Here is an 8,833-nt window from a genome sequence, read left to right as displayed (position 1 = left end):
ATTCTCAAAAATGAGTTATCCGAGTTGCGAGTAGTAGTCTTGAATAGGATTGATTCATCATGCTTGGTCCATGCTCGTTCTTAGTTTCTTTTGTAGCGTCAATATTTGTGTGATACTTGTTGGAGTCGTTCGAATGTGTCTAATAGCAATTGTTTAGGTCTCTGTTTACAACTTGCCTTGTTCCAAGTTTCCTTGTGCTTAACATTATTTCAAAGGATTGTTTAAATGTTGTGTTTAAATTTCAAAGGTGTCCTTAGTCTCTAATTTTTCAAAATTACTACAAAAGGAATCCTAATGCTTCATTTTTTTTTAAATTTGTTCAACTAATGAAATTTTTCAAAATTACTACAAAAGGAATCCTAATGCTTCATGTTTATTGAAATTTGTTCAACTAATGCATTTTTCTTTATGGGAACGGTGAAAGTAAATGTTTTGATAAAAGTTTGTGTTGAATATTATAAGAATATTATCCTTGTCCTTTTCAAGATCATTGTGGCCATGGCTTAAGCATTTATCTAAAATGATTTTGTTTATTGATGAAGTTTGTCGGTTGTAGTTAGAATTCGCGTGATGATGTGCTTTTTTTTTAGTTTTCTTTGTCAATCTCTTGTAGTCTTTTTCTTCTTGAAGGCTATATTGGAATAAGTGTTAAAGTTCTTCATTTTTTTTAAAAAAAATTGGATTGTTGGTCTAATATTCTATAAAGGACATAGTGCATGAACATATTTTCCTTTACTTCCCCACTTGTCTCAAAAATGAGCATTAGTAGTAACGTATGACTACTTTTTGTTGTTTTTTTTTATCCTCTTTAATTTATTATCGCTCATGAGTAATCACTTCCATATCATTCAAGACAAGAATAGCTTTTCATGTGTCCTTTAGTGTAGTATATGTATTATTGCTATATCTTTTAATATGCATGATAATGAGTAGCTTTGTCCTTTTTTTTGTGTCCTTTTCTCTCTATCTTGGCATCTGTAAGCATGTATAGTAGACACATTAATTCATTAAGCTTAAGTGGCTATTGTGTTCTCCTATTATGCTTATTTTATTTTATATTTTATTCTCCAAATTTGTTGATGTCCAGTATGCCTCTCTGTGATTCCCTTTGGTAGGATTGTTTGTTAGTATACATCTTTCTTGAGTCAAAATATGCATTTTGCATTAAATTAGTGTGTTCTTCTTGCATTTTTGTTAATTGGATTATATATTAACTCCTTTCCTTTACCTTATTGCATGTGAAATATGTCCGAGTCCTCATAGGCTTCTACCCTCCCGTTGCATTTCAATGATTGGGCCATAGGGGCCCGATTTCTCTTTTCTTTAAGTTAGCCGGGTCATCCGAATAGGGCTGTACAGAGGTTGGAAACTGAAAACAAGTCTCAGAATGCTGAAAATAAGCCGAAATACAGTGGTATACGTCAATATACACGACAAAAACAGTGAGATACAGGTCTAAAACGCAGGAATACAGGGCTAAGGTGACATACAGGTGTTCGGAAGTAAGAAATACATGAAAAGAGCTGATATATATGCTCATATACACTGATATACATCCAGAGTATACGCAAAACGGGAATGAGATTGAAGCTTGAAAATATAGCGAAATTGGCCCAAGAAGGGGCCCAATTTCATTATCTCGTTTACTCTTCTAATTATTTGATTATGTGTTGACTAATCTTATTTAACTCTAACTTTAATTAACTTAGTTGAGATCCCCAAAAGACGAAATATTTCTTTGTGTTGTTTTGTTTCTAACAAATCTCATTTGACCAATACTTGTATTTTCATTTATAATCTTTAGTCAAAACTTTATTTTTATTTTTATTTTTATTTTTATTAGCTTAAAATAGTTTTCCATAAACCAAAAAATGACTCAAATAAAAACCAACTAATTTAGTTTCGTTAAATTCTAATTACTTGTCTCTAATTCAAATATTTCAATTAAGGTCCCATTTTCTTAAAAAATTAAAATTGCTCTTTGTTTAACTATTTTCTCAAAGTTAATCTAGCAATGTAAATTATTATTATATATACTTACTTAGTCATTTCTCAAAAATGTTAGTCAAAACGTTTATTTCTCAATTAATTTAAAATGATTTTCATGCTTTAATTATTAAATTGGCTTAAAATTATTATTTTAAAATGAATTAAATAAATTTTAATTAGTCTAGTTTATTTAATATATTAATCACTTGCAATCTAATTCAAATGTTTGTTTTAGGTCCATTTTCTCTAAAAATGAAATAATAAAATGTGTCATTTATTTAATTATTTTTCTCGAAATTAATCAAATGTTGTACAGTATTATTCTTATGTTAAATCATTTTCAATATATACTTTAGTCAAATCGCAGGTCAATCGCATGTTAGCGGACACTTCGAATGCTCAAACCCTTTCTCGAAGTGTAAAATTGAACCCTGAACCCTCTTTGGTATTTTCAAACGATTTTTTCTGTTTAAATCTTTGAAAATTATAAGTTTTCTTAATTTCTTTAAAAAAATTAAGTGGCGACTCTTTCTAAGTATTTTTCTTTTAGTGTTTTATACTTAGAATATTTCAAAAAGTGATTTTTTCTAGAGATAGTCAAATTACGACACAACAATAGTGATGGTTGTCGGTTAGCAATCTCCCAAATAGAGTTAAAAGTGTATTTTCATTTTATCACTTATTATGTTCAGTATCAAAGATGAGTAAGTATTTTTGCAAAGTTTAAATGATTTCCTTCCTTTCATTATTTACATTTAGTTGAGTTTATGTTATATCTATTACAGTCCTTTCATTCAGTTATTTCGCTTCGGCTATATTACATACTTGTACATTCAATTTATTGATGTCATTCGACCTGCATCTTTTTATGATGCAAATACAAGTGTTTAGGATCATCAACAGGCACTTCGTTGAGATTACTCTACACTCCAGTTAGTTTTTGGTGAGCCTTCTTGCATTTTAAAGGACTTCACATTTACTTTCTAGTTAGTAGTTTTGAGATGTCGTGGGTCTTGTTCCGACATCCTTCTTTAATAGTAGAGGCTTCATAGATTGATAGAGTTGAGGAGGCTTTTAGTATTTACTTTTCCTTGAGATGTTTTTGCAAACTATAATACTGATGTTATTGAGTATTTTACAAATAGTTTGAGTTGATTTTTTACTTTGAGTTTAGATGTTCAAAAATTCTATTTTAAGCCTTTTATCGCCTGAGTAAGTTTTCCGCTAAGTAGTCAGTCAGGTCAAGGGTCCACTTGGGGACTATTAATAGTTATCGAGTGTCGGTCACGTCCGAGGTGTAGGTTGGGGGCGTGACAAAAACTACCATTCATGTAACTATTGGCTCCCAAATACCCCTGTCATCGACCTATTTGCTCCCAAATACCCCTGTCATCTACATTTGGGTCCGATATTGACTACTTTTATTACATATTATAGTTTAAATTAATTTTTTTAATATGTGGGGACCATCTATTGATTATAATTTAATTACTTAAATGATATTTCGTTATAAAAGTGGTCAATATTGGACTCAAATGTGGATGGCAGTGGTATTTGAGAGCCAATAGGTGGATGACATGGGTATTTGGGAGCCAATATGTGGATGAATGGGGATATTTTAGGCCCTTTTTCCAGAAAAAAAAACATCATAGTATATTACCCTATTATATAAGCCATTAAGAATAGGACGACCACATCAATATGACATTGTACAAAAAGCTATCTAAATTGAACCTAAAACTTGGGCTTTTATAATTAGATCTAATAGTGTTTGCCTTTCTACAATGAACACCTGTCTACTCCAAAATTTCCTTAAACACGTGCTGATCTAACAATTTTGGAGGGGTATATTTGTCACTTTAACCACATAAGCTCTGTCTTCTCTAAACAACCACAGTCGTTGTTCCCTTCTCCTTCCATTCTCAAGCTTCTTCATTTATTCATCGGTATGGATATGGATTTCTATGCACTTTTACTCTGTTTATTTTAGGATTTTTTAATTTTCTTGAATTTTATAGGAACTTAAGTTTCATGGGTAAGTGGTTTATTATTTGATGCATGTTATTTTTATGTTTGGCATCAAATTTCGTAACAATCAAAATTATGGTATTACTTTCACTTTGTTCATCGGCTAATTAATGTTAGATCCTATTGTTTTGTACTCCCGCTTCTTCTTTTAGTTTTTTTTGTATATGCAAGTGCTCAACTGTCATTACATTGTGTTGTTTTATTTATTTTTTATTTGAGGATTTATTTTTGGTGTGCAAACTAAGGTTTCCATTCGTTTCATTGAATATGCAAAAAGAAGTTTGTATTGTTAAATTATTCATATTGTGAAAAAACAGAGAATTTTGGTTTATTTGATAGAAGATAAATTTATGTGTTCTTGTTCGTACAAATTATATATGTGATAAGTTTTTTGTTAGAATTCTCACAAGGTACAAGTATGATCTTTCGAAAGTCATTTAAGAACTTCAAATAATTGGCGTCGTAAAAGGCTAGCTTTTTCCTTATTATTCTTCTGGATATCTCTAAATTGTTTGGTATTTTAAGCTTCTTTTGTTTTTTTAATTGTTTATTCTTGCTTTTCTATTATGCATATAGCTGATTGTGATATCAATTTTTTTGTAACAATGACGAGTATTGATGACACGAATTCATTTACATTAGATTATGAATTTGATAATCGACTTCCCCACGTGTATAATAAATACATTTTTATTATAATATATTTGCGATTACATATGAATGAAGCCGGAAGGGAAATAAGGAATCGAAACAAAAAGCCTTAAGAATACATAGATTCATCAAATGAACTTTACGTAAGCCTCTTTATAGGTAAATGGATACTCAGAAGGTTTAAATGCAGGTTTCTTTATGGGAAAACCAAATATTAAGAAAAAAAATACCCTTTTGTCTACTTTCTCAAACACTTGTAAGGTTTCCATAAGTACTGAACATGTTTGAGGACGAACACTGCATTAAACTGTTATAAAAGTCTTACAAAGTATGTGACATTTGACCTCTACTGAATAAGCATAGTCTCTTCTTCTTTCTACTAAACTATTGTTGTAGACTTCAAGGTCCAAGTGTTGTTCATGTTTATTACACACTTTAATGTTCTCCAAGTTCTTTTATTTCAAAATTAAGTAATGTGTCAGTTAACTTCTCTTCGAATCGAAGGTGGATAAAACTGCTATTGAAAAGAGAGGGCAACAAAATGAAAAGTGGGATACGAGGTACAACCGAAACGGAAGCGGAAGCGACATAAAGGAGCACATGAAACAATAAGACAAAAGAAGGTCCTTCTCTATAATTTCTTGTCAATTCAAATTTACAGATACGTCATTTAATCTATATATCAATTTAGTCCTAAAATTTTTATTTTGTTTAGAATTAACAAATACCCTATATAATGACCACATAATTGACATGGGCATTTTAAGTTCAATTTGCTTATTTCACATGATTAATGGTATTTTTTTGTTGGCTGGGATTGAAATTCGGCTTTATGTCTCTCCATGGTAAGACAAATGTCATGTGAAGTATTCATATAACAAGTTATGAACTAGCTATGAGTAAGGCCTTTTCATAGCCTTGTAAATGAACAGATGTTGTGAAATGATTGATTTAGGTATCTACTTTTATTCACATAATTTTGAAAAATTAGTGAAGTCAAATATTAGATGGTCATCGTGGTAATGATTACATTATGGTTGTGGTGTTTTTGTCCATCAACTACCTTGTAAACAAGTTGTTAAAAGAAAAAACTGGTCAAAAATAATTCATGCATTTTTTGACAAAACTTTGCTTTTGGTGTTACAGTGGCTCTTTTTCCTTTAGGTTGTTAATCTTTCTATTGTGCCTTTCCTTTTAAGTTCTTTCACATTGCAAAAGAGCTCTTTCCTATACATTTCACCTTAATGTTTTTGTTCTCCTTGATGGATTGGAATTTTCCATGTGGAGGCACAAATTATAACTTCAAATGACCTACAGAAGTTTTGTGGGTTTGACTGTTCAGGATGTAAGCAGAAAAAGCTTATAAAGGACAAAAAGGAGTTTGAATGCACAACATACCATCGACAGACAACATTAGTGCCTCGGTATTATATTTTTTCCGTATAGATTACATTACAACAAAATATATCGCTATCATATAGTTGAAGGCTCAGTCACATTACGTTGGACAATGTCGGTTCTAAACTATATAACTTTGTACTACTTGTGGTTAATATGTTGTGAATACTTGATTGACTTGATAGTATTACTTTCGTTGATATGTGTTGATATTTGATCAACTTTCTTTTATTTATTAATGAAACAAATACATTGATAGATAGATGAGAGTAAGCACTAACCACATTTATATTTAACTGATTTGTGTGATTCCACATGTTGGATGAATATTATATATCTTTCCTCACCATGATTGCAGGTATATCTTTCAAAGTGACCTGATTGACGATAGTAGATCGATATCAGCCTTAATTTATGGAAATCTGACTGAAAAAATGCTTTCCATGACGAACTGAACACATATTTGACACAACTTGCGTGGTTACCCTTTATTTAAATGTATTAGTATAATTCAGTATTTTTTTAATTTACTAATACCGCAAATCTGTCCAACATATATTTTAATTAAATCTAAGAAACACCTCTATTTCCATTTCGATAAGCAACTCCTGCCCATTAACCATGTCCAAGGCATGTTGTCAGATAGACTCTTTCGAATTCAACCACAAAAGTCATCCTGGAGAAGCTCCAATGTCATGAACACCATTTTATCAATACTATCTTACATAGAAAAAGAAGTCATCTTTCCACCAACAGTTAATGAGAGAAGAATCAACAGGTCAAGCCTCTAGGCACAAGTGCGATATTGCTGGAACCATCTGATGCTCTACCCGATTCTTCAAGTTCTATGTTGAAAATTGAATCATCCACACCAACAAAAGGGCTTAAAAAGATCGGGCTATTTAGGTACCTACAACTGAGCTTAGATGAGATGTTTAAATTAAGACTATTGAAATATAATGCAATTTATACGCTCTTTTCATATATTTTGACTTTTCTGTATTGTCTATGATGGCAGGAATATATGCTTCACAAGAAGAACTTGATGGATGGATAGTAAAATATGTGCTAAGTTTTTATTCATTTGCTTTTTGAGTTGCAACTATATAATGTGATAAAAAAATACATATTTTAATTATTTGAAAACTAAATAAGCTTAGTCGTAAAACACAATGATCAAGATTATAATTTATGATAATTAAGACACAACATATATATTATTAATCTTGATGTTCTTTTTTTGTTTCGCACCTTGGTGTCAAATGCTCTTTATCTAACTATATTAGAGTCTGAATAAATATGAGACCTCTGATTATTTTCCTGATCTATAATTAAATAGAACCAACACATGTTTAAAAAGTTACTACATATAACCCTCAATAATAATTTGAGTTGTAACTCTTGGTTATTCTTCTTTGTTTTGTAAAAAATTGTTATTAGTAATCAACTATTAAAGAAATATATGTGTGGCTCTAAAAAATTCATAAATTTGTCAAGAACATTTTTAGTATATTAACGATTTGTATGTTGGTGAGGGGATAAGTATGAGATTTAATTTAAAGAATATCTAGTTTAAAAATTCCTAATTTTATTGATCTAAGAAAGAAAAATATTAATTATACTCAAATAAAACAGAGTCAAGAAATCCTTGGCAGGCTCCCGAATGGTCCTACTTTGCGTGAATCTGAATTAGTCAAACTTCAATAAACGTATCAAACACCAAATGAAAAACCAAGAAAACATAAAACGGATCAAATATAGAACATTAATCATGTCATATAATTAACTTCCATATTATAAGAATGAAATTTTTATCATTTTTCTATAATTATCAAAAGTCAATGGATATGATCCTATAAGAAAATACTTATGCTAATTAAATGATGAATTAAGGTAAAACCATACATTAAGTAACTATAATTTAGTGATACCATGTCCATTTATATGCTAATTATTAATTATGAACAAATGATATTCTTAAAATGTTGAATATTTTATTAAATGGTGAATCAAAATCATCTAATAAAAAAAGTAAAGACATTACATAGAAGGCTAAAAAGATCTTAATATTTTGACCAGAAAAAAAAATAGAAAAAAACATTTGCAGAATGTGAAAAAAAATAATAAATAACTGTCCATAAAATATCAAATATTTAGTACCAAAATCTAATCTTCTTTAATATTCATTCACCATTTTTTTCTTATAAATTTAACCGTGAAAGTTCTGTTTTGACTAAATTCAGACTAAATTTTTTTATACAATTCAGTTCTCGACAACAAACTTATTTGATAATTTAGATATTATTATTTGTGATATCGAAGTCAAATGGATTTGTTTTTTTATCCAACAAAAGAAAGTTCATTTGCAATTGAAATTGGCTATTTTGACACTATTTTAGAGGTAAAAGAGAAGATACAAAAATATCAAGGTATTCCTATACCAAAACAAACCCTAATCTTCAAAGGTAACATTTTAGCCGATGATCTAAATGTTCATTATTCTGATATACTCGATCGATCTCACATTCAACTCGTCACAGATTTCGAACTGAATAAGAATGTTGTGATTAAGTTGGAACATCAAAGAATCAAACTCCTTCTCAAAATGCTGACGACGACCAAATCAGTTATCACGTTAAAGGTGGACATTACGGTTAGCCTTCGAAGGGTAAAAGAGATAATCCACGAAATGAAAGGCATACAAGTGAGTAAATTAATAATGTGTGCGAATGGACTCGAATTGATCGATCATTACCGCCTTCAAGAT

General features: G+C 30.1%; 1 long non-coding RNA gene across 1 annotated transcript in view; it reads left to right on the top strand.

Annotated features, from left to right (window-relative positions):
* Positions 1-1,772, top strand: part of LOC107058758 (uncharacterized) — a 2,639-nt gene extending 867 nt beyond the window's left edge. Inside the window, exon 2 of the long non-coding RNA XR_001472309.1 lies at positions 1,264-1,772. This is a non-coding gene — a long non-coding RNA (uncharacterized lncRNA). The remainder of the gene's footprint in view (positions 1-1,263) is intronic.
* The last annotated feature ends 7,061 nt before the right edge of the window (positions 1,773-8,833 follow it).

This window comes from Solanum tuberosum, unplaced genomic scaffold (assembly GCF_000226075.1).
Source record: "Solanum tuberosum cultivar DM 1-3 516 R44 unplaced genomic scaffold, SolTub_3.0 scf00629, whole genome shotgun sequence".
NCBI classification, from domain to species: domain Eukaryota; kingdom Viridiplantae; phylum Streptophyta; class Magnoliopsida; order Solanales; family Solanaceae; genus Solanum; species Solanum tuberosum.
The sequence above is the reverse complement of the archived record's forward strand: the minus strand, read 5'-3'. Positions and strand labels throughout refer to the sequence as shown.